Here is a 26,484-nt window from a genome sequence, read left to right on the forward strand (position 1 = left end):
GGTTTCCCTCAAAGTTTTAAAATATACTGTAGTACTCCTACACTTGTGTTGGGGCAGCTCAGAATACCTCAGTACACACGTTGGAAGCCATGGAAGTAAATAATGATTGCAATCCAAGCAACACAAAACCAAAAATGTTCCAATTTGAACTCTGTAACTCAATAGTTCCAGGACCTTACCTAAGTTACTTAACATCTCTAAGTCTCACTTTTCATATTCATATGATGAGGAGAACAATAAAACAACATGCCATTTGTTTTCCTGATGTAAAATAAATGCTCAAATGTTACCTAGCTTAATTGTCATTCTTTGTAATGTTAGAATAATGAGAAAAATATAGACAGTGTATAAGAGAAAATGCTTGATTCTCTCTGAGGTACTCTAGATAGCCATAAAAGTAGTGATGCCTGAATGTGATTTTGAGGATAAAGAAGAATAATTTGGCTCATGCCTGTAATCCTAGCACTCTGGGAGGCTGAGGTAGGAGGATTGCTTGAGTCCAGGAATTTGAGGTTGCAATGAGCTAAGATGATGCCACTGCACTCTAGCCTGGGCAACAGAGTGAGACTCTGTCTCAAAAAAAAAAAAAAAAAAAAAAAAAGAGAATTTAACTGAATAATTTTGGAAGAACAATGCAAGCTGAGGTGATGTATTCAGGGAAATCACCTGGGGAGTAAATACAAGAATGGATGTGGCAAGAAAATGAGGTATCCTCCTGGGGAAAATATCTGATATGGCAACAGTGCTGTGCCCAATGAGACATTTTTTGTTGTTTTCTTTTTGAAGCAATTTTAGCCCTTTGATCAAGAGCACCCCCACCCCCAGAAAAAAAATTCCAAATCATTTTCTTACAATCACAGATCTTTAGAAGGATATCCGGATGGGTGTTTACCTTAATTAAAATGACAAAAAAAATGACATAAGTTACTATTCACAATCCTTTAAAAGTTCAAATAATTTGATTTTTAATATGCTATCACAGAGCTACTAAAATAATGATTAGCATGATTTTTATTATATTCTTCCTAGATTCTATTTATACAGACTGTAACTCTAGCATGGTTATTTTTCTGCTAGGTAGCAAAATGACCCATTTCTATTTATGATAAGGAAAATCATTTGATTCTGTGAAAGCAGCATTGATGATAATACAACAAAAGGTGACAGTCTGTTAATGGGTAATCTTCATCATAATGCTCTGCGGCAACACTCATAGGGAGCTCTTTTTGATACATAAATCATATTAAATAAATTCCCCAATCAAAAGACCATTATTACTTCTCATTGCTCTTAAAATAAAAGTTAAAGTATTCTCTGCAGTCTAAGAGGTCCTCATCACCTCGTCCATACTTACCTCTTCAACTTCATTTCCTACTTCTTTCCCCCATCCCCATTTTCACTCTCTTCTGGGCATAATGGCCCTCTTTCTATTTCACAGATACTCTAAGGCTCATTCTTTTTGAGACTTGTGCACTTGCTGTTTCTTCTACCTCAATGTTCTTTACCCTGACATAGAGAAGAGCACCCACAGAAATGGCATCTGCTCAGAGAGGACTATCTTGGCCACACTATCTAAAATAGCTTGCCCTTACCCCATTACTCTCTCTCTCTTTACATGCTCTGTTATTTTCCTTTATGGCACTTAAAAATATATGAATTATTGTATGTTTGATTATTTACTATCTTCCTCACTGGAATATAAGCTTGACAATAATAGGGAATCTATCTCTCTTGTTCACTTTCTATTACACACTTTGAGAACAATACATGACACATATATTAGAAACAACGTAAGTATTTGTGGCTCTGGAATTTAGCCCAATTTCTGGCTCCTCTCAGGGTCTATACTACCTTGATTCAACACTACACTTCATTTTGCATTATTTAGTGTTGTTCTTCATGAGAATATCCTTCCCACAAGCCTGGAAGTTCACGGAAGGAAATCCCAACAGATAATGAAATGCACTTTAAGCGCAGAGTATCTACTTGATTTGATTCTAAAGAATTTTTTTTCAAGTTCTCTCATGAGGTTGCAATGATTTTGGAAATTTTTAAGATGTCAAAATGTTGTAGGGATAAGAATTTCCACTTTCGCCACTCTTAGTCAACAAAGTAATGGAAAATCTAGACACCACAATAAGGCAATAAAAAGAAAAAAAAGGCATACAGATTAGAAAGGAAGAAATAAAACAGTCCTTTTTGCAGATGGCAGGATTATTTATGTAGAAAACAACTAAACCACTAAAACAACTAAAAATAACCTCCTAGAATTAATAACTAAGTTAAGCAATGTTGCAAGACACAAGATCAGCACACAAAAATCAATCATATTTCTAGGTACCAATAGCAAACATGTGGTGGATATATAAATTAAAGTACATTACTTATAATCACTCTAAGGAAATTAAAACACTTAGGTAAAAATCTAACAAACATTTACAATATATGTATCCTGAAAATTACAAAATGCTAATAAAAGAAATAAAAAACTGGGCCAGGTGCGGTGGCTCACGCCTGTAATCCTAGCACTCTGGGAGGCCGAGGCGGGTGGATCGCTTGAGGTCAGGAGTTCGAGACCAGCCTGAGCAAGAGCGAGACCCCGTCTCTACTAAAAATAGAAAGAAATTATATGGACAACTAAAATATATATACAAAAAATTAGCCGGGCATGGTGGCGCATGCCTGTAGTCCCAGCTACTCGGGAGGCTGAGGCAGTAGGATCGCTTAAGCCCAGGAGTTTGAGGTTGCTGTGAGCTAGGCTGACGCCACGGCACTCACTCTAGCCCGGGCAACAGAGCGAGACTCTGTCTCAAAAAAAAAAAAAAAAAAAAAAAAAAAGAAATAAAAAACTAAATAAAGAGGCTTACAATGTTCATTGATTAGAAGTATCATTATAGTAAAGATGCCAATTCTCTCAAAATTGATCTATAACATTTATTGCTAATTCCTATTAAAATACCAGCATGGCTATTAGTGGACATAAAAAGATTATCCTAAAATTTATATGGAAAGACATAGTGTCAAAATAGCTAAGCATTTTGAAAAAAGTAGACACGTAGATAACTAGAACAGAATAGAAAACTCTACATAAATATGCCAACTGACTTTTTAAAAAGGTGCAAAAGCAATTCAATGAAAGAGAGAGAGTCTTTTTATCATGTGGTATCAGAGCAATTATACACCCATAAGCAAATGAAGACAGACACATACAAAATAAAAACCTTCAACCCAAACCTCACATCTAAGGATCTGGGATCTAGGGTTAAGGAAAGAGTTCTTAGACTTGAAACCAAAAGTATGATTCATAAAAGAAAAAATTTCATAAATTGGACCTCATCCAAGTTAATAATGTTTGTTCTGCAAAAGATCCTGTGAAAAGTATAAAACACAAGCTACAGGCTGGGAGAAAACGTTTGCAAACCACTTATCTGGCAAAGTGATTGTGTCTAGAATATAATAAGAACTGTCAAAACTTAACATTACAAAAACCCAAGCAATGTAATTACAAAACGGGCAAAATACATGACAGATATTTCACAAAAAAAGGATTTGCTGAAGGTAAATAAGCACATGAAATGATGTTCAACATCATTAACCATTAGAGAAATGCAAATTAAAACCACAGTGAGATATCACTAAACACCTATTAGAGTGGCAAAAATTTAAAAAAATTCAATTAAAAACAAGAAATGCTGGAGAAGATACTAAGAAACCAAATGATTCATATATTGCTGGTGGGGTTATATAAAATGGTACACCCACAGCCTCTCTGAAAGAGTGTATGACAGTTTCTTATAAAGCTAAAGGTGCACTCACTGTGTGACTGAATAATTACACTGTTGGGCATTTATCTCAGAAAAATGAAAACTTTTAAGTCCACATGGAAGCCTACAGACACATGTTCACAGCAGCTTTATTCATGGTAGCCAAAACTAAAACAACCCAAGTGTGCTTCAGTGGGCCAATGGTTAAGCACACTGTGGTATATCCACGCTACTATGAGCTACCACTCAGTGTATTATGCTGAATGAACTTTCAATAGCTCATCTCAAGAGAATTATGCTGAGCCTGCAAAGCCAGTCTGAAAAGGTTACATATTGTCTTGTCCCATTTATGTAATATTCTTGAGATTACACAATTATAGATATGGAGAACAAATTAGGAATTTCTAGGGGTGAGGGAGAATGGGGAAGGGGTGAGCGTGACTGTAAAAGAATAGCTCTGGCTATCCTTGTGATGGAAATATTCGGTATCTTGACTATGGTGGAGGGCACGTGAGTCTACACATGTGCCCACAAATGAGTGCAAGGAAAACTGATAAAATCTGAATTAGGTAGAGGATTGTGTCAAAGTCAATTTCGTGGTTGTGTTACTGTATTATAGCTACGCAAGATGTTACTATTGGCGGAAACTGAGTAAAGAGTATAGGAGATCTCTGTATTATTTCTTATGCCTCCATGTGAATCTGTGATTATCTCCAGCCACAAAGTTAAAAAATATGAATTTCCAAAAACACGTAAAACAATGTTGTGGGAGTTTGGGAGTGATGGATAAACATTTATCTCTGCTATATTTTTTTCTACTAATTGAACATTTTAAGCCATTATTGGTCTCTTTGAATATAGCAAAACTTCACAAATTTCAGTCTATCAAGTTTGTGAGCATAATACAATTCTAAATTATAAAAATATAAATTAGGGAATATTTTCCTTGAGAAATAACTTTCAGCACAATGGTAGATTTTGTGGGGACCAGGTTTCAGTTACTCATTTTAATCCTTCTTACACATTTTTCCCTCTAGCCAAGACAAATATAAAATCCAACCCATGTTCTGTGCCAATTGTTTAAATTTTATGACAGGTAATGTTTTATTATTAAGGATTTTCTATGATTCAGTTGTCTGAGATTTATAATTTTAGTGTCTAACTCATTCAAACACATTTCCCTCATAGTTGGTAATTATAAATACTGAAAACATTATTTTTAAATCAGAGCTTCTCATTTATAGACAGGATGTCTCAGCTAAAAATGTGATTCCTGTATTGGATAACACTTTTCTTCTTTAGAACGAGGGAACGACATCTATGATTCTTTCATATTCAGGATCATTCCAAAACTGCATTTCTTGGTCTTGGGCTGGTGTAGAGGAGTGAGCAGAGCTACACCCCACATGGACAAAAACGGCCCTGTTTTTGCTCCAGGCCCCAGACACAGCACGTCAAGGAAAGACTTAATAACACTAGTTAAGTTTCCCAAATCTTTGCTGTAGTGAGTATGAGCACAGAAACTAGACTATTCCACAATAGACACCAATAAACTTCTTTGATAATAAGAATAAAGTGTATCATTTTTCTAGGTGCTTTCTATACATTTCCTTTATTCCTCACAATAACCCTATAAAGAAAATATTATCTCCATTTTATAGATGAGAAAATTGAAGTCCTTGTCCAAGGTTATACATTTTAAAGGATAGAGACAGAGTTTGAAGTGCTGTCAATACTGTTTCCACTGCACAGGGCTGCCTTTATTTTATTAAACAAAAATGTTTAAAAAGTTTTTGGCAGGAATGTGCTTGTGTGCTAGGAGTTCCCCATGCAGCTATGAATAAGTCCTGAGCCAGATCACAGGTTATGCAATTAATACTGTAATGCTAACAGAGGCTGTGAATACTAAACAGTTAATGGATATAACCCGATTTATATATTTAATAGTACTAGTGACTCCTAACTAACATATTTAAATTGTAATAAAAATCTTTCATGCTTGAACTCCAACAAGGAAACAAAGACTACACGGGATTCTTTTTGGAGGGTATCATTCTGGGTCACACATTTTGGCACCACTAAAATATATTATCTTCTCCTCTTATTCCTTGACTTTGAGTTCAAAGGACACCGTACTTAGATTCTGTTTCTTTCTTCCTCTCTGCAGTGTTTTCATGTGCTCTATACAAATTCCTCAACATTGTGAATCTCAGTTGCTCCCATTTGAAACCAAGAGAGTATTTGATGGAGAGAAAGTGCTTTGCAGTCCTGTAATCAGGCACACAGACAGTCTAAATTTCTGTTCTGTTGGCACATTAATTTCATTGCTTTGGTGGGATGAGTGCACGTCGATCATGGTAGTTGATCCAGTTTCCCATAGCATAGGCATGTCATATCTTAAACATTTGGCCCCCATTACAGCCCTTTCTACAGACTGCACTGATTCAGAATAATTTACCAAACAGCTGAAGACAAACTATTATGTTTGGTACACTGTGCTAAGAGTTGGGGATACAAGGAAATATAATGCAGGGTTTTCCTATTCAACAATCTCCCAGTCCTGTGGGGACCAGATAGTTATAAGTTGCTAAGTGCTGTAAGAGGCCACATGTAAAAACTGCCTTTTGAATACATATGAAAAGCTGTGTATGCCAGGATATATTATGTTTTGGATAGTTTCTAAAGTATGGTTATATACCTTAGTATACCTTAGGTGTTAAGAGCACAAGCTTTGAATTTGCCCAGACCTAGTTTTTTTTTTCCATTCTAAACTGTTTATTGAAATATGTTGCATTTCATACATACATACATAAAGTGAAAAAAATTCTAAGTGTACCATTAGATGGGTTTTAATAAAGTGAACACACTTGTGTAACCAGCCTCAAAATTAAGAACAGAAAATTATCAGCAACTCAGAATCTCCCATTACAGTTACTACCATGCCCATGGGTAACCACCATCCTAACATATACTAGTAGAGATTAGTTTTATGTGTTTTTGAACTTTATTTAAGTGAAATCATGCTATGTGTACTTTTTTGTCTCTAGCTTCTTTCTCTTTATTTTTGTAAGCTTTTCTATATGGTTACACTTAGTTGTAATTTGTTTGCTTTTATGCTATATTATATTATTCTATTTGGTATACACATGCAATTTTATCCATTCTGCAGTTGATGGCATATGAATAGTTCCAATTTGGGGCTAATATAAATAGTGTTGCTATTAACATTATTGTATGAATCTCTAAGTGAACATACACTTGCATTTCTGTCGAGTCCTGGGATGAAATGACAGGTATGCTTATGTTTATCTTTAGTAGAGGAACACAAATATTTCTTCTACATGGTGTGGAGTGGAATTATTTGTATGCTTATTTTCAACTTCAGTAATACTATCAAATGGTTTTCAAATGTGATTGCACTAATTTACATCACCTCCACTAGAAATGTGTGAAAGTTTTCTTACACACTTGGTGTGGTCTCTATTTTCCTCTTTAACTTTTTTAATTGGTGTATGGTGCCGTGTTTTTGTACTTAGTTGCCATGTGCCCCGGGCAATATACCCTTTTGTGCCTGAGTTTTCTTGTTTGTAAAATGGAGCAAATAACAGCACTCATGTCATAAAGCTGTTCTTAGGAATAAATGAAATAATTCACACAAAGGTCTTGGTGCAGTGCCAGGCAGAGTACACAGCTGCGAACATTGTATGCCACTCATCGTCATCAGCAGCAGCAACTCTGTCACTGTTATCTGGAAAAATAATTAGACATTCAATAAAAAGAAAGCAGTTTTCTAGACAAAGTGACCAGCTTATGCAAAGGCAAAAAAGATGGGAAAGAGCCTGCTATGTTGAAGAAACAGTGAGAAGTTTCCTCCTTTGCTGATGGATGTTTGATTAGTGTGAGAGACAAAAATGTTTGGCTAGCAGCTAACTCAATTGTTCTGTTTCAAAAAGAGGGTTATTAAGTGCCCATTTCATTGAGTAGATTATGCATCTCAAATGAGAAGCAAATAGTCAGTTATTTGAAACAGTATGCGTCATGGTGTCTCCTCCATAAGAATGAAGTCAGAACAGTGCCTGCACTGTGCAGAGGCAGAACCTGCTTTCTGTTTGACCGGCAGGGCTTTTTCCTACTTTCCTTTTCAGATAAATGTGTATTATTGGGAAATCCACGGAAAGACCCTTTCTTTGTAGGTTAGAATGTTTCCACGTCTCCTAGCTTCAAGAGTATCCCAGGCTGCTTCCTATGGAATGCAGAAACATATTTTTTTCCCGCTGGATTTCACCTCTGACTAGTGTGCCAGGCAGCCTGCAGCAAGAAGGGACTTCCCAGATCAAAGCCCTATGAGGTCCAGCTGTGCTGAGCTGCTTGCCAGCAAAGCTCACATACCCCAGGGCAGTTTCCCTAACTTGTAGCTAGATGGGCTTTACATTTTGAATTTTGTTTGTTTGTTTGTTTGTTTGTTTTATGCCTTGGCACTATGCTTTTTAGAAGCAACAGATTTACAAACTCACTTCCTCTGCATCTCCTTTTGGGGTTGGAAACTGTAGCTGCTGACTTGTGAGTGCTAAGAGTGAAAGGTGGTTCTGGCTGGAAGGGCTGCACGTGGGAAGCTTGGGGGCCAACGTTACAGCAAAACATCTGCACAGATCTTCTCTTGCTTGTAGGATGTTGTGACCAATAATCCGGCCTCATGCCAGCTGGCTGGGTATTTCTGAACATAGTGTGACACAGCTGTTTAAGTTTACTTCCTCCGAAGCCAGAAAGAAATCCCCATCTTCAGGAAGAGAGGCAAGCGATGATGAATTTGAGGAAGGGACTTCCCTTTTAACCAGACCAGGAGCTTGGTGTTCTTAGTGTGGCCCTGAAGAGAGAGGTTGGGAGTACTATGGTGCACTGGCAAAAATTGTGTTGAAAACGAAACTTTAGACAAATGAAACTTAGCAGAGTTTATCTGAGCAAAGAAATGATTCATGAATCAGGCAGCACCCTAAATCAAAGGTTCAGAAAGCTCTACCCAGTAACATGGGCAGGCAGTATTTATAGACAAAAAAGGAAGTGACATATAGAAATAGTCTGATTGGTTACAGTTCCGTGTTTGCCTTATTTGGACATAACTGAGCAGTTTGTAGCTTGTGATTGGCTGAAAACTTGGCTGCTATGACTGATGAAGATTCCATTATTTGTTATAAGAATATATTCTCAAGTTAGGTTGCAATTTGTTTGCATATTGTATTAGATTACAATTTACTGTGTACCAGTAGGCCAAAATTAATTTAATTGAACAAGCAGAAGGATCGGGCTCTATCCACACCTTTTCTGCCCACCAACTGTATGCTCTTGGGCAAGTTACAAGTGCTGATCTCTATCTGAGGCAAGGGTATATTCAGTATTTGCCAACGCTGTGATTGATCTTGGCTATATCATGTACATCAATTATTGAAAAGTATTTTGGGAACAGTCATTCCTCTCATAAAAATATGATCTCTTCTAAGTCCTTGAAGAACCTGTGGAGGCATAACAATGAAAGACTTTGTCTGATGTCTTCATAGTCAGAATTTCATAATCTCTATTTTTGGAAAGGTTGGCAATTTGGAAAGGCTGACTGTTCTGTTTTATTACCCATTCCTTGAAATCCCCTTGTGACTTCATGTTACTTATAAAATGATACTGAAATTCCTAGCAGAACTCACCAGGTACTCAAGGATCTGATGCTTTGCTGCTTAGGATGGAGCATTAGTTTCCTATTGCTGCTATAAAAAAATTGCCACAAACTTATCGCAAATTTGGTGGCTTAAAATAACACAAATTTATTTTCTTACAGTTCTGGAGGCCAGAAGTCCAAAATCAAAATGTTGTCAGGGCTACATTCTTTCTGGAGTCTTCATACTCTAGTCCATTCCCTTGCCTTTTTCAGCTTCTAGATGCTGCCTGTGTTCCTTGGCTCACGGCCCCTTCCTCAGGACACTCCAATCTGTTGCTTCTGTTACCACCTCTCCTTCTACTGACTTGGATGCTCCTGTCTTCCTCTTATAAAAATCCTTGTGATTACATTGGGCCCACCCAGATGGTCCAGGTTAATCGTCTGATCCCAAGATTTTTAATCACATCTTCAAAGTTTCTTTTGCCATGTAAGGTTGTAGGTTCCAAGAGTTAGTTTGTAGATATCTTTGGAGAGGGAAGGTCATCACCCAGCCTACCACAGATGGTCTAGTCATACAAAACCACTTGCCAGTTTTTAAACTTAGTCAATGTTTCACACCTTTGGCTCTCTAGTCATCTAATTTCTGTCAGCCAAGATTGACAGTCTGGCCCTTGCATCTTTGGTGAACAACTACTGAAGCATCTTTTCAATTCTCTCTCCTTTCTTTCCCTCCAAAACCCCAAGGTGGAATTCATACTTGACTTCCTATGAAAGCACGAGGCTCTTTATTTTATAGTACTTGGCTTATACTCTCTCTCCCCAACTCGACTATGAATTTCTTAAGGGCAGTTTTATCCCACTCATGTTTGCATATCTAGCACCCAGCACAAAGCAATGATTAATAAAGATTGAATTAATTGTTAAATAGACATGGCCCGTTGTACAACTTGATATGTCAAACCTCTACTTGACTTATTTTCCAAGTCTTTACCAGTAATCATGTAGAGCTTGGCTAATTTAATAAGTTTTCTTTAAATAGCTTAGCTGCTACAAGCTACCTGTCTTCCATAGCCAGTACCGTGGAGAGGTTTCATAGACCCACAGTCTCCAGAGGTTTACCTGAAAACCCAGCTCATGTCAACTAAGCTGTCAGTACCTAAGTAAAATCAATTAAGGCACTTGCATACATGTGAGAATGACTGTGGTTAAGAAACCACTTCATAATTATTGATTTCCCCATAAGATTGACATTCTTATTAAAGGTTTCGATTTCCAATTAAAATTGGATTCCCCTAGAAACAACTGAAGAAATTGCATCTGACATTAGCAGTGTATTGTATTAACCTTGTCATATTTTTTAAGTGAAGAGTTCAGATTCCTGGGAACTTCAATTATTTCAAGTGACTCCCAGCTGGAGTCATATCAGCCCATCATGAATAAACACATAGAGATATTGGTTTGGGTTTCCAGTACTGCTCCCATCATTTTGCCTAAAGTTACAGTTATTTATAAGTTTACCCTGTGTCCCTCTGCTAGATGCTGTGGTCATCGAAGACAGATTCTCTATCTGTCCTATCATTCTCTCTCAGTCCTATCACTTGTGCTTAGCAATTGTCTGGCACAGAGTAGAAAAATAAATGTTTATTGAAGTGCATGAGTGAATAGTGCTTGGATCACGTTTGTAAAGCTAGAGCCTCTATTTCTGACTAGTGAATATGCCACGGGTATCTAATGGGGTTACCAACTATCACAGTTTGCCTGGTTCTTTCTTGTATTCAGCACTGACAGTTCTGTGTTCTGAGAACCCTCCTTTCCTTTCAATCCGGGGAAAAACTCAGACAGCTGGTCACCCTAGTTCCTAAGTACTCTGCCAGTACAAACTCACAAACTCAAATGCTGTCGGGGCTGTCAGTTACTGAAAATGAGAGGTAACCTGGCTTACGGTAAACTGGAAACCTGCCAAAGGCATTCAAATGTGAACAAAATGTGTCAACGAGATAAATCAATCACTTGGTGGCCAGCATTGCAGCCTTGGGACAACAGTGTCTGGCCAAAGTTAATTGAAGAGGGAGCAGGGATAATTCTATTTTATATTCAAATCTGATTTTTTTAAATCAAAATAGATCTGTAAAGTACCAACTCGTTATTACAACTGCCAAGTCACTATTTGTGGTTACTAAGAAGTTGCTTAACATCTCTGAATCTCCATTTTCTTATATAGGAAATTTAAAAAGAACCCACTGGATATAGAGAATTGTAGGAATTAATTTAGATTTAAAACGCAGAAGTGCTAGTAGTTTTTACTTTTTTCAAAAAATCACATATGTAGTAGTGAGGCATTGGACTGGGAATTTGAAACCTGGTTTTACCTCTAGTTGTATAACCTTGAGGAATTCATTTAACATCTCTGGGTCTCCGGTTTCTCATCAATAATATAAGCAGGACTGACAGTTAATTGCTAGGGTGTGTTATATTATTAGGATTTGATTACCTGGAGAGTGCTTTATGGAAGAAAAAAACTGGTGCTAGGGATTAAGAGCTCCGGCTTAGGGATCATAGAAACCTGGGCTCTGACCCTGGCTCTGTCATTTAATAGATGTGTAACCCTGGGCAAAGTCTTTAACCTCTTCATGGCTAACTTGCCTCACTGATAAGAACAGGGATTTTGATTGTGCCCACCTAATGTGGTTGTTGACATCAAGAGGACTAAATAAAATGATGTATGTAAAGAGATTAGCATAGAAAATGCAAATAAATATTAGTTTATTATTTACTATTATTAAAATTACCATGATTAATATACACAAGCCAAATATAGGTAAATAATGTTTTGAGTATTGAAAACAGAATGCTTATTCATTTTGAATTTTAACTCTTTTCCTCAATTTCCTACAGTTTAGCCAAAATGAACAGTTAACTCTTTTAACTACAGTGTTTTCAGTCTTCCTTAGACTATTTTCAAAATTCCCTGGTCCTAGAGATGATGTTTCACAGTTTTCTTTACTCTGCGGCCTCAAGCCCTCCTGTAGGTACAGAAGTTCATCTCCACAGAACATTCGCTCCTTTGCTTCTGAGTAGGTTTTTTCTCTTCCATGCAGTAAAAAGAAAAAAAAAAAAAAAAAAATGACTTCCTATGATTATCCTCCACCTGAGCCCCTCCCAGGTCCCATTCTCTCTTCACTTTGAAGCCAGAACATGCAACTCAATTTTAAGTCAACATCTGAAATTACACATTAATCTCTAAATGCTGCCATTTTTCCTGATAATGGAACTAACAGACATTCAGTTCATTTACATATGGAATTGCTTCTACTTTTTTAAAACCCATTTTTCTTTTTCCAGAGCTAATGTTGTAAAACACATTAAAACTGAATCTAATTTTGCATTTAAGATAACATAAAGTGTATTTGTGTGTATGTGTGTGTGTGTGACTGCGTTAGTGTGTATTGGGAATATCCTATAATATGGGTGGGTCTACTTTGAAGCAGCATTTTAATTTTGTTTTTTTGTTGTTCTTGAAAGTACTTAAGTGGTTCCAGCTGTTTAAAACTCAGAGCTTCAGAGAGACCTTTCCATTTTAGGTGACCTTCAAATGAAACCCGTTAATGGATCAAATTTGTCTTCACCCTCTACAGGAGTTTGTTAGGAGACCAGCCATGTGTGCCCTGTGTAATGGACAAATCAGCACCAAATTAAACTATTTTTATTACTGTGGGCTAATTATGGAAGAAGAGAGATGGGATTACTATGCAAATATGTCTTTGTGCCATGTGAAAACCAAATGATGTTGTATGGACAAAAGTTTCTCACTATTTAAAATAAAGACGATGAGGGGGAGATTGCATTATCACAGGATATAGGGTAATCAGAAATGCCAACCTCAAAACAATTGTCCATAGCAATCAATACCATGGTCCCACTGAAAGGGTCATTTGAGGGCAAGGTTGTCCATAAAAATCTTGCTCCAGAATAACAGTTGATGTTATTCATGCTAATTAAAATTTTATTGATTTTTTCGCTTTATTTTTATTTAATTTAATAAATTAATTTGGATTGCAGTCATAAGTGAACTGCTAGCTTAGAAAATACACACCCAGTTTTATATTTGTATATTTTTATATAATGTAATAGTCATTTAAATCAACATAAATCGAAAATACTAAAGTATTTTTATCACCTTTATATTTTATAATGTCAGACATTACTTAAGTTTGAGAAACCCTGGTGTAAAGTGTCACTGTTAAGAGTGAAAGAGGAAAATATTTATGGGTTAACACAGAGCAGTGATTAAGGATTTTGGTATCAGTCATACTTGAATTATAGTCCTGCTTCTATGCTAAATAATCATGGAACTTTTCTAAACTTTTGTTTTTCTGAATTAAAATGAAAACAACAACAGTAATTATCTCCGTGAGCAGCTATAATGATTCATTGAGACAGCTCTTATAAAGTGTTTCTCCGTTTAATAGGCAGTATGCGGTGTAGTGAAGAATGTGGACTCTGGAGCAAGATCGTGTGGCTCAGATCCCAGCAATGCCACTTGCTAACTGTATGGGAGGTCACTCGACCTACTTGTACCTCAGTTTTCTCACCTGCAAAATGGAGACGATAATCGTGCTGACTTCATAAGATTGCTAAAAGGAAAATTGAATTAACTAATGGAAAGTACTCAGAGCACGGCAGTACTAATCACACTAGAAATGTTTCTTATTACTGTTAGCACAATGTTTGATACATAAACCTCAATAAACTTCAGCTGATTTTAAGACAGACTTTAGCTTAATTTTAGGATCAGACCAAAATGCATTCCCCTTGAGAGGATTATGACTAAGGTCTTACGAAATGATCATCCAGGCTAGAAAATTAGACATTAAAGGTAGTTGAACTTGAATCAGTGGGCAATGGAAGCACAGACAAGTAGAAGGGGGAGCCCACAGACATTGCAAAGATGAGAGCTGGGACTCTAGTCGGAGACAGCAGATATAATTTGGAATGGAAAAGGGTGTTGCAGAATGAGCTTCAGATTTGTCCATAGTGGAGTCTTTTGGGAAATCAGTCACCTCAAGAAATGAGAATCAGAAAAATCAGGGTTTAGAAAGGCAAGGCCTGAGGGTCTGCCCTTCTGAGTATCCCACCCCAGTTCATATAGAGTCATGCCAATGTTTTGGGAGAAAAGAGTGCTATGAGGAGCAATAGTCTTTTTCAAGACTATTTTACAAAGAACTTTGAAAGTCACTGGGCCATGCCTTGGTATCCACATAGAAAAGAAACTAGTCACTGAAAGCAAGAACAATGCATGATTTGGTACTTTGGGGACTTCAGGGGAAGATGATATCCACATCCGTAGGCAAAGGCAACAGGGCTATTAGAAGGGGACCAGAGTAAAAGAAGAAAAATGTCAAATGTCACATCTTATCTTATTGAAGTCCTTCATGGGGATATCTGAGGTACTACCCCAGGACTCCCAGAACTACCACGTGTAAAATTGCCTAGTGCTTGATCTTCTGCATTGCTGAAGGACAGATAACTTCCTGAGATTACTCCCAGTGACTAAACGTAGGTGAATTAATATATAAGAAGAGTTGAATGAATGAAAAAAGAAATGCAAGCTTTCCAGGTAAGTTTTGTGACTAGAACAGTCTTTCTGGCCATTTAAAGAACTGGAATCTCTTTTAGTGATTCATGATTTTCCAGACCCTTCAGAAACAGTGGTGAGAGCAAGAGCTATATCCCTACATTCTATGAGCAGGCTGTGAACTCAGTTATCGGTATGGATTCTCAGAGGCTTGCTGATTTTATTTTCTTTCAAAGCCCCTGAATCATCTTTATTCTAGTTCCCCATCTGGACTCTATCTTCTGGGGAAAAAAATGAGGTTTTGGAAACAACTCAATTGATGAAAAATTAAAACAACTATGTTAAATTTAGAATTAAGATACAGTTGCCTAGGGAATAAACTATTAATAGTTTTTGTTCATCGTATTAGGGACAATTAGTTATGGTATGAACTTAAAGCTAAAACAGTGATGCATTTGCCTTAGGTTAAATATTTTCCCTCTAGGACTGTTAAAAGATAATAAAAACATGGGACTCAAAAGATCTAAAATAAGATAACACCTGTAAGTGAAATGAACAGGCCATTTAATTATGACCAAACATATCTTCACTCTTATATCCACTTCCGTTAGTTGCAGCCTCCATTCATTGAAGGCCTGCTGTGTCCTGGGGAGTGTTCATTAGCTCATTGACTATTTACAATGGCCCTAAGAGCTATGTATTCATAATCTTTTTTGACAAATGGGGGAACTGAGACTTAGAGACGTTTGCTAAGTCATTTATTTTTTCATTAAATATTTGTGGAGCAGCTAATTTATGTGTGCCACTGAGAACACAGTTCTTAAAAGGCAGAGGTGTTGTCTGCTTCCATGGAGCTTTGAAATGATCAGAGTTGGAAGGTAACATCCCCAGTGGCATACAGCCAACAAGTGGCAGAGACGGGAACTAGAACTTCAAGCTGTGGGTTCTTTCCACAATCAATGAAAAGTTGAGCAGGATTTAATGGGATCCTAAGGAGACCTTGACTTTGTTTTGCCTTTATTTTCACTTTTTTCCGCTTTCCCAGAATGTTTGTTTCAGTTTTACTGAGGGTGTTTTCCAGATGATTTTCGTCCCCTCCCCCCTGGCAAGTTGTTATCATGAGTCACAAGCAAAACTCTTGAGGAGTAACTGCCAGTGGCTGATGAGGTTCCACCCTAGTTCGTCTCTGACTGACAGATTTTCTTTAGTCCCTGTAGACCAGCAAAGAGAACAATGCCTTGGGCTGAACACGCAGAACATTCTGAAAACATTTACTTCTTGTAGACTCTGGTTAAGCCTCAGCAAAGTGTGGTAGCCTTCACAGAGACCTGACATGGTCATGCAGCAGTCACCTGTGGCTACGGAGAGGAGAGAAAGCCCTTCAGCTGCCTGAGGAAGAGGTGGGTCCATAAATAGCTGGTTGAACTTCCAGGCTAAAGAGGCACCTTTAGGGTGACTAAAGTTAACAATAATCTATTGTATATTTCAAAATAGCTAGAAAAGAAGATTGGGAATGTTCCAACACAAAGAAATAATAAATGTTTGAAGTGATGAATATCCAGATTATCCTGATTTGGTCATTACACATTGTATCTATGTTTCAAAATAGGACAGGTACCCCACAAATATATACAACTATTATGTATCAATTTAAAAAAGTGAAAAAAAGTACCTTCTCCACATAACAGCAAAAATGCTAATATTCATTTTCTCATCTAGAGCATTTACCATTCATAAGACTCTTCCACATCTATGTAGCTTAATCTTCAAACTGACTCTGTATGATAAGCAAATCAGTCCTCCTTAACCACTTTACAAAACACTAAACTCAAATCTAGAAAGGCAAAGCATTTTCCCCTGGATTGCAGAAATTATGAAAACCAGAATTATTTCTCAAACTTAGGTGTTGCTCTGATGCTCTCATAGGGTGGTCCCTGGACCAGCAGCATCAGAAGTATTTGGGAATATGTTAGGAATGCAAGTTCTTGAGCTCCACAAAAGACCCACTGAATCAGAAATTCCAACGGTGTCCCTAGAAATCTGTGTTTCTCTAGGTGTGTCAGATGCCTGTTAAAGTTTGAGAACCATTATGCTATTGGCTGCCTTCCAAATGAAGCTTTAGATTTTCTGCTCATCACAAGCTATAAACTTGGAAGGCCTGAGATAAATATTGGACTAGTCAATTATATTGGACTTGCTTGTTAATGGTACCTAAAAAAACACCAATATATTAACATATTATGTAGCAAATAGCTATAAAGTAGCTAATCGTTGAAAAAGTCAGAGCCAAGTGATGGCGTTTTTTAATATAGGGATAGCCAATAGATTTGGTCCTAACTTTGATATCTGACTTTTAGTTTGTAACTCTGTGGATTGTGCTACTTAGAACTTCTGAGGTCAAACCAAGAAGATGATCTGTGATTAATTAGCAATATCTGCACAGTGAGTGGAGTGGGGCCCACATAGTTGTCACATTTTGTCTAAAGAAGAGCATATTAGTTGTGATATTTCAATGTCAGATCAACCCTTACTTTTGGGAATAGGCAAACCAAAGTAATAAAAGTTGGTGACACTTTGTTCTTTTATATGCATCTTTTGACTTGACCTACATCAGAGCCTTATGAGGGGCAGAACTGAGATTATTACTCCTGTGACAGATGAGGAAACTGAGACTGAGAAAATTCGATGTTTGCCCAATGTCTGCTAATGATTTTTCAGGTACAAAATCCAAATCCTGGTCTGTTTTGAGTTCCTTCTACCAAACTTGATGCTGCCTTTCAATTATTTCTGTTTCAATGTACTTATTTTCAAAATTTAAAATACATTTCCTGTGTATTTCAAAATAAGGTACTCATTTAAATATTCTGAAAAGTTAGAAGTGTCTATGAAATGTACATAAAAATAAATAGTATTTTAATATTTTTATATTTCAGTAATTTTTATATTAACCAAGTGAAGCTTAGAGACACAGATACTAAAGCAAAATGAATGTTTTGATTAGATTCAAGTAATGTTTCTTCAAAGAGCTGATTTTGCCCCCAAGGAGACATTTGGAAATGTCTGGAGACATATTTGATTGTCACAGCTTGGGGTGAGGTCAAGTTGCTACTGGCATCTAATCAGCTGAAGCCAGGAATGTTGTTAAACATCCTACAATGTGCAGGACAGCCCACAAAACAAAGAATTATCTGGGCCCAAATGTCAATTGTGGCAAGGTTGAGAAACCTGGATTAAAGTAAACGAGAAACACACTGTTTACCCAGAGTTTTATTGTCCAAGCTTTCTCCAGGAACAAAGATTTATATGTTCTGTTGTCCCAAATGACATGGTTTTCTCTATTCCAAGTCAATAATATCCTCTCCTTTTTGCTAAGACCCTGACTCTATCACTTACTACTTGTGTGAATTGTATCTTATAATAGGGATTATAAAACCTACTTCATAAAGCTAATGTGAGGATCATATGAAATGTATATAAAACACAAAAGTTTCTTGTTCTTAAAATCATAGTAAGAGCTTAATAAATACTATCAACTTTTTTAAAAAAGAAGTTTTGGAATATAATGCTGTCCCTACAATACTTTTCCTGGGCTTATTGTGGTTTCTCTCTATTAATATGAGAGTTGACTATTTGAATTTAATTCATTAAAATCCCACTATTAATTTAAAAGATCTAATGTTACATTAGTATTTACCAGTTGATTATATTTAATAACTATTAATGAGTGTTCAATTTAACAAAATAAATGTTTTAAAGTTCCATTTACTTATAAATGTCTACATGCAGAATACGTTTTTATGATTACCCATATCCTTAGTTCTCTTTCCTGTAAAAAAAAAAAAAAAAAAAAAACTGATACATTTGCCATGTGGCATTAATAAGGAAGGGAGGGAGAGAAAGAATCATCTTTGATGACCAGGAACAAATCATATTCTTTTCCTTTTAAAATTGCCTCTCACTCTCCAAGCTAGGAAGAACTGGAGAAAGTCAAGGTATAATTGCCATTTAATGAGACTTTAAAGTCCTAAATATGTTTCCTCCCATTCTTTCCTCTCTCCTGGTATTTCCTCAGTGTGTTGCCCTCACATCAGACTCAAAAAATAAGTGAGGCTGTGGGGGTGGAATTCTATACCAATTTAAGATGAGAGCTGATGAAAAATGTGGTTTTTAAATTATGGATTTGTACGAATATAAATTTACCACTATCTGATTAGAACATGAAATTCCTTTGGTTTTGATGTTATTTCATTAGACTACTGAAATCTATTAAAAACATGTTTCCAGAATATCACTGTTGCTTGGGTAATACTAAGAAAGAGTTTCCTGAACTGTGTTTTGCTACATTTCCTCATTACAATAATCTTATATGGACCCTAGCTACACTTGAGAGAAGAAATCTTGCCTCAAATCTGTCTGCTGATACAAAATAAATATTAGAAAATATTAAACTTTAAGTAGGGATTATGTGCAATGAGGTGAAGAAAGAAGGATCCAAGCACCTCAGAGGAACCTTATTGAGATGGTCATTGGTGGCCCTATTTTACAGATGAGCAAACTGAGGCCTAGTAAGATTGGAAAATACAGGCAGCACCACACAGTGGTGGAGCCAGACCTAAGACTCCAGTCTTTTCTCTCCCAGAATAGGGCTTGCTTTCATTCCTAGCCACCCCTGGTAGTATGGTGATGGGTCATTTCTGTTTGTAAGTTCATAATCATAATCAAAATGATTGAGGCACTTAAATTTTTATAGTTTACTCCCAAAGGCAGAGAAATTTGCCATCAAAACTATAAAAGTGGATATCTATCTTTCTGGGAGCCAGGGAACACTGATATTTGGGTGAACTTCAGAGACTAAATAGCAAATTCATCACCTGTGTCATTTTAGAGAAAACGGAACTAGAATTAAAAGATCAAGTGTTAGAAATGTCTCATACTTTTATACTTACATACTTATTTGCACATATGCATGTGTGTGTGAGTATGCACCCGAGTAAGTATAAGCATTAAACTAGGATTGCTTTACTGCACTATGTCATATTGAAGGGACTAGTGGGAATAGATTTAGTCATTTCCTTGTTGACAAATAGAGATTTATGTTCTTCGGTTCTTTCTCAGTTTTTGTTGTTTGACTGTCTGTTCTTTGGAATTTTACATGTGGGAAATTTCAGTAAGGATGAGAAAGGATTGCATTTAACCAGTTTTTAAAGTCGGAAAAAATTTCCCCCCCACCTTTTTTTTTTTTTTTTTAAAGTTCTTTCATGTTTTGCTAAGTTTTTTTTACCCATAACTTTGGGCAGAGATCAAACTGCCAGATGCCAGTGACAAGGATCGGAACACTATCACCATCTTTGAGCTGCCCAAACATCTGGCTAATTGTACAAAACAAGCTAACACTTAAACATAAGGCCTCAGCAGAAAGCCCTCGGATGAAAAAACATTCATCTAGCACGTGGATACTTACTTTCCAGGAAGCCAATGGCTCAGGTTCAAATTAGGTAATAGAACCACCCTACACTGTTAGATCTGCCAAGGCAAGGAACAAGCTAACAGTTGATCTGCTCTTTATTGAACTTTGTCACTGAAGACAGAAATTCTTGATTATTCAAAACTCTACTTTCCTATTCATAGCAACAGCTGAAATTAAGTACGTAGCAAATTTTTCTGGCCAATTTAGATGATTGGTTGAAGAGTCTACAATCAGAAGGAAGCAAGAACAAACACCTCCACCTGTGCCCATCATCACCCCCCATTAACATTTTTTGAGTATTATTTCATCTGAGCATTAGCCTTTTTAATATAACAACACTATGAAACAGATAATATTATCACCCCTATTTTATGAGTGATGAAATCAAGGCTCAAAGCAGTTAAGTGACTTAAATGGCATGTTATTACTGATTACACAACAGAGCAGGTCCTCCTAATATATTAATGTGAGGTTTTCAAAAATCAGGCCAAATGTAATTAACTTCAAGATTTTTAAGAAAGATGTTGGGTTTTATAATAAAGATCCCCCTGTCCTAAAATTTTTTTATTTGATTCACACACTTTTTGCATTTTATGAATTTCTCTCAATGGCATAACCTCTCAATGATAACATTCTGTCCAAACCAATTACAACCTCATCCCTGGTTCTCAGACTCTAGCCTCTACTTTCTCACCTGCCACTGTGCTTTCTATTTTACTAACACCGCCATTCTAACAGGTTACCATGCTAGAAATCCTTGACTCACTCTTTTCTTTCTTTTTTTTTTTTTTCTTTTTTTTTTTTTTTGAGACAGAGTCTCACTTTTGTTGCCCAGGCTAGAGTGAGTGCCGTGGCGTCAGCCTAGCTCACAGCAACCTCAAACTCCTGGGCTCAAGTGATCCTCCTGCCTCAGCCTCCCGAGTAGCTGGGACTACAGGCATGCGCCACTATGCCCGGCTAATTTTTCTATATATATATTTTTAGTTGTCCATATAATTTCTTTCTATTTTTAGTAGAGACGGGGTCTCGCTCTTGCTCAGGCTGGTCTCGAACTCCTGACCTTGAGCGATCCACCCGCCTCAGCCTCCAGAGTGCTAGGATTACAGGCGTGAGCCACCGCGCCCGGCCTTGACTCACTCTTTTCTTTCATCAGCCTATTCAACTAATTATCAGGTCCCATTCCTATCCAACCTTATTCTTTCCTTCTTTCCATCACCTAAATTTAGCTTTATGTTATCTCGCACCTGAATTGCTATACCAATCCTCTTTTGGCCCAGAAAATCTCCCTTCCAATTCACTTGTATCCTGTTGACAGGCTACTCCCCTAAAAATAAAACATTAAGTAATTTCAAGAATTATAAAAAACTAAAATTCATATGGAACCCAAAAACAGTGCAAATAGCCAAAGCAATCTTAAACAAAAAGAACAAATCTAGGGACATTACATTACCTGACCTCAAATTGTACTATTAGATACAAGGCAAGAGTAACCAAAACAGCATGATTGTGGTATAAAAGTAGACATATAGACCAATGAAACAGAATAGAGAATCCATCAATAAAGCCAAATACCTACAACTAACAGATCTTTGACAAAGAGACAAAAGCATACACTGGGGAAAGGACAGCCCTATTCAATAAATGGTACTAGGAAAACTGCATAGCCTCATGAAGAAGAATTGAACTGAATCCCTATCACTCACCATATACAAAAGTTAACTCAAGATGGATTAAAGACCTAAATATAAGACCTGAAACATAAACACACTAAAATAAAACTTAGAAAAAACTATCCTCAACATTGGCCTAGGTAAAGAATTTATGACTGAGACCCCAAAAACAAATACAACAAAACCAAAAATAAATAAATGGGACTTAATTAAACTAAAAAGCTTCTGCACAGCAAAAGATATACTCAACAGAGAAAACAGGCAATCTACAGAATTGAAGAAACTATTTGCAAGCTATACATCTGACAAAGGCCTAATATCCAGAAGCTATGAGGAACCCAAATCAGCAAGGAAAAAAAAAAAAAAAAAACCCTTAAATAGTGGGCAAAAGACATGAACAGACATGTTCCTTTTCAAAAAACACGTTCTCTTTTTTCAAAAGAAGAGAAACAAATGGCCAATAAACGTGAAAAAATGCTCAACATCACTAACAATTAGGGAAATACAAATTAAAACCACAATGAGATACCACCTTACCCCTGTCAGAATGACCATTACTAAAAAGTCTAAAAACAATAGATGCTGGTGAGGATGTAGTGATAAGGGAACACTTATACACTGTTGGTAGGAATGTAAATTAGTACAACTTCTATGGAAAACAGTATACAGATTTCTCAAAGAACTAAAAGTAGATCTACCATTCAATCCAGCAATCCCACTGCTGGGTATCTACCCAAAGAAAAGAAGTCATTTTATAAAAAAAAGACAACTGCACTCATATGTTTATCGAAGCACAATTCACAGTTGCAAAGATATGGAACCAACCTAAATGCCTACCAATGGATGAGTGGATAAAGAAGATGTGATATGGCTATACTACACAACCATCAAGAAGAATGAAATAATGTCTTTTGCAGCAACTTGGATGGAACTGGAAGCCATTATTCTAAGTAAAGTAACCCAGGAACAAAAAGCCAAATACCACGTGCTCTCATTTGTAAGTGGGAGCTAAGCAATGGGTATGCATGGTCACGTAGAATGACTTAAAGGGCATGGGAAACGCAGAAGGGGGAGGCTGGAAGAGAGCTACAGGATGAAAAATTACCTATTGAGTATAATATACACTGTTCAGGTGATGTGTATATTAAATGCCTAGACTGCTCCACTGTGCAATTGCATAACAAAAAACCACTTGTACCGCTAAATCTATTTAAACAAAAAAATTTAAAAACACAAATTAAGTGACTCCTTAAAGTGCTTTGTAAACTAAGAAAGACTAGGAAAGTGTCATCTGTATTCTTTCGTGTTATGACCTTCCACTGTTTTAAGTACATCCAAAGGCTCCCTATTGCTGTTCAGACTCAAGCTAATTTATTCTAATTTTCTTTTTTTAAAAAAAGCATTTAGTGGACTTTCTTTAAGATACAGAAAGTATTCAGAAGAAACAAAAATATCCCCTAGTTTTACTGTCTAGATAACATCTATTAACTTGGGGTAAATAATTGTACTGACTTTGGGGTAACAAAAGCAACTATAATAATAGACAATATTTTAGGAACTTATAATATGACAGGCACTGTTTTAATTGCTTTAGTGATCTTACTTTTAATCCTTTTAACAAGCCTATGAATAAGGTACATTCATTGTCCTGTTTTATAGTTGTAAAAACTGTAGCACAGAGAAGTAACAACCTTTTTTGCATCACAATTCAAACTCCAGCAAACTGGTATCAGAGGCTGCACCTTCTTTTTTTTCCTTTTTTTTTGAAACAGAGTCTCTAGAGTGCCGTGGCATCAGCCCAGCTAACAGCAACCTCAAACTCCTGGGCTCAAACAATCCTTCTACCTCAGCCTCCCAAGGAGCTGGGACTACAGGCATGTACCACCATGCCCGGCTAATTTTTTCTATATATTTTTAGCTGTCCAGATCATGTCTTCCTATTTTTTAGTAGAGACAGGACCTCGCTCTTGCTCAGGCTGGTCTTGAACTCCTCATCTTGAGTGATCCTCCTGCCTCAGCCTCCCAGAGTGCTAGGATTACAGGCGTGAGCCACCACGCCCGGCCGAGAGACTGCATTTGAATCACTGTGCTATATATGCACTGGCTAGAAACTTGGAATGGGATAGAAAAAGTATAAGACACAAAGGAAATGCATTCTCCCCTAGAGTCCCTGTTCTCAAAGGAAATCACTCTTGATAATTTTTCCTATGTGCTTCCCCTCAAAAAATGTCCATTCCAATTTATAAATAATCTACTGTTTTTACACAAAATGGATCATGATACACACTTTTCTATGTATCTTAACTCTGCCATGTAAAAACATCTCTTGTAAATATTTTTATCACATCATTTATTTTAAAAGCTGAAGAGAATTCCTTTGTGAGTCCACAGTAAAATTTATTGCACCAGCCTTTCAGGAATGAGGATTCTCTAAGCTTTGCTATTGTATTACTATTGTAAACAAAGTTGGTGGCTCATACCTGTAATCGTAGCACTGTGGTAGGCTGAGGTGGGAAGATGGCTTGAGCTTAGGAGTTTGAGACTAGCCTGAGCAAAAGGGAGACCTCGTCTCTACTAAACAGAAAAATTAGCCAGGTGTGGTGGCATGGACCTGTAGTTCCAGCTGCTTGGGAGGCTAGGCAGGAGGATCACTTGAGCCCAGGAATTTGAGGTTGAAGTGAGCTATGATGACACCACTGCACTCTACCCAGGGCGACAGAGTGAGACTGTCTCAAAAAAAAAAAGAAAGAAAGAAAGAAAGTAAAAGACCCACAAGAAAACAAAGTTAGAATGAATATCTTTGAATATAACGGTAACATAATTTTTTGCATGTATGTGGGTAGGATAAATTTAAAATAGTGGAATTCTTGTATCAAATGTTGTGATGCAATTTACATAGATATTGCCAAATTTCCCTCCAAAAAGGTTTTATTTATTTATACCCTCAAAAATAATATAAAAGAAAGTCTGTTTTCGGTACTCTCATATACTTCTTAGCACTAGATTTCATCAGTTGTTAAATATCTCCCCGTGTGACAGGTTAAAATTCTACTACTGTTAAAATTTTTCATAATCTGACCCCAGTTGACCTCTATCTCTCTCTCTCCACTGGCTCCAATATGACTTTGTTTATTGGAGTCTTGGGCTGGTTCTTGTGGTAGGCTCCTAAAGGTATCTAGGTCCTAATCCTTTAAACCTGTGAAAGGATTTTGGAATGTGATTAAGTAAAGGATCCTGAGATGGAGAGATCACCCTGGATTATTTTGGAGGGCCCAAAATGTAATCGTAGTATCCTTACAAGAGAAAAGTGGAGGGAGATTTGACTATAGAAGTAGAAGACATGACTATGAAAGCAGTAAGCTGGAGTGATGTGACAACCGAGAAGTGAAGGGAGCTTCTAGAAGCTAGAAAAGGCAGGAAAATGGATTCTTTCCTAGAGCGTCCATTGAAGAACTAGCCCTGCAACTCCTTGACTTTAGACTGGTGAAACCGATTTTAGACTTCTGGCATTCAGAACTACAAAGGAATAAGTTGCACTATTTTATGCTACCAAGTATGTGGTAATTTGTTACAGCAACCATAAGTAACTAATACAACTGTCATTTCTCTGAGCCAATTCAAATCTTTGAAAATTTATGTGTGAAGCCTTTCTAGAGTCTTTCCCAAATGGAGTAATATTAATAGAATCCTAGGAAGTGTGACCTCAAACAGTTTTATTGATGTTCAAACTCCTTTATTTTATAGATGTGGGACTAGAATCCACACTTGCTTGTGGGACTTGCTCAAACCTAATTCAGATTAGGACTTAGGTCTCCAGATTTTCAGCACAAAGACCTTTCTAATACACTTTTCTGCTTCTAGAAAGTCACTGTTCCCCTATTTTCTATTCCTTAAAATTTGCTGCTAAACTATTCTAGGTTCTCCTCAAGCACAGGAGTTAGGGTAGTAAAATACTCCAAATGAGGATAATTTAAAACTTTCACCTCTTGTGAGAACAATAGTATGACCAATCTGAGGTCAAAGACCTGTAAAATTATTATAAATATTTGTAGGCTCATTAAAATAAAACAAAGACAGGATCTAAACACACTGGTTGTATGACATTCTCCCTCTCTTGATCTTCTATAGTATTGACTGATTACTTCCATTAACTATTTTTATTCTCTAAAAATTTAAAGGATCATTTTCTCTCTCCCTTCTCAGTTCCCTAAAATATTTGTAAATAAATTTTTTTGTTACTACTACTAGGCTTATGAGACATCAATGTGTAATCAGAATACTACTGTATGACAATCTTACCTCATAGACAGATTTAGTTGGAAAGGCAAGTTAACCTTCATTGAGTACTTCCAATTTGGTGGATT

The sequence above is a fragment of the Eulemur rufifrons genome, chromosome 3, assembly GCF_041146395.1.
Source record: "Eulemur rufifrons isolate Redbay chromosome 3, OSU_ERuf_1, whole genome shotgun sequence".
Lineage (NCBI taxonomy): Eukaryota > Metazoa > Chordata > Mammalia > Primates > Lemuridae > Eulemur > Eulemur rufifrons.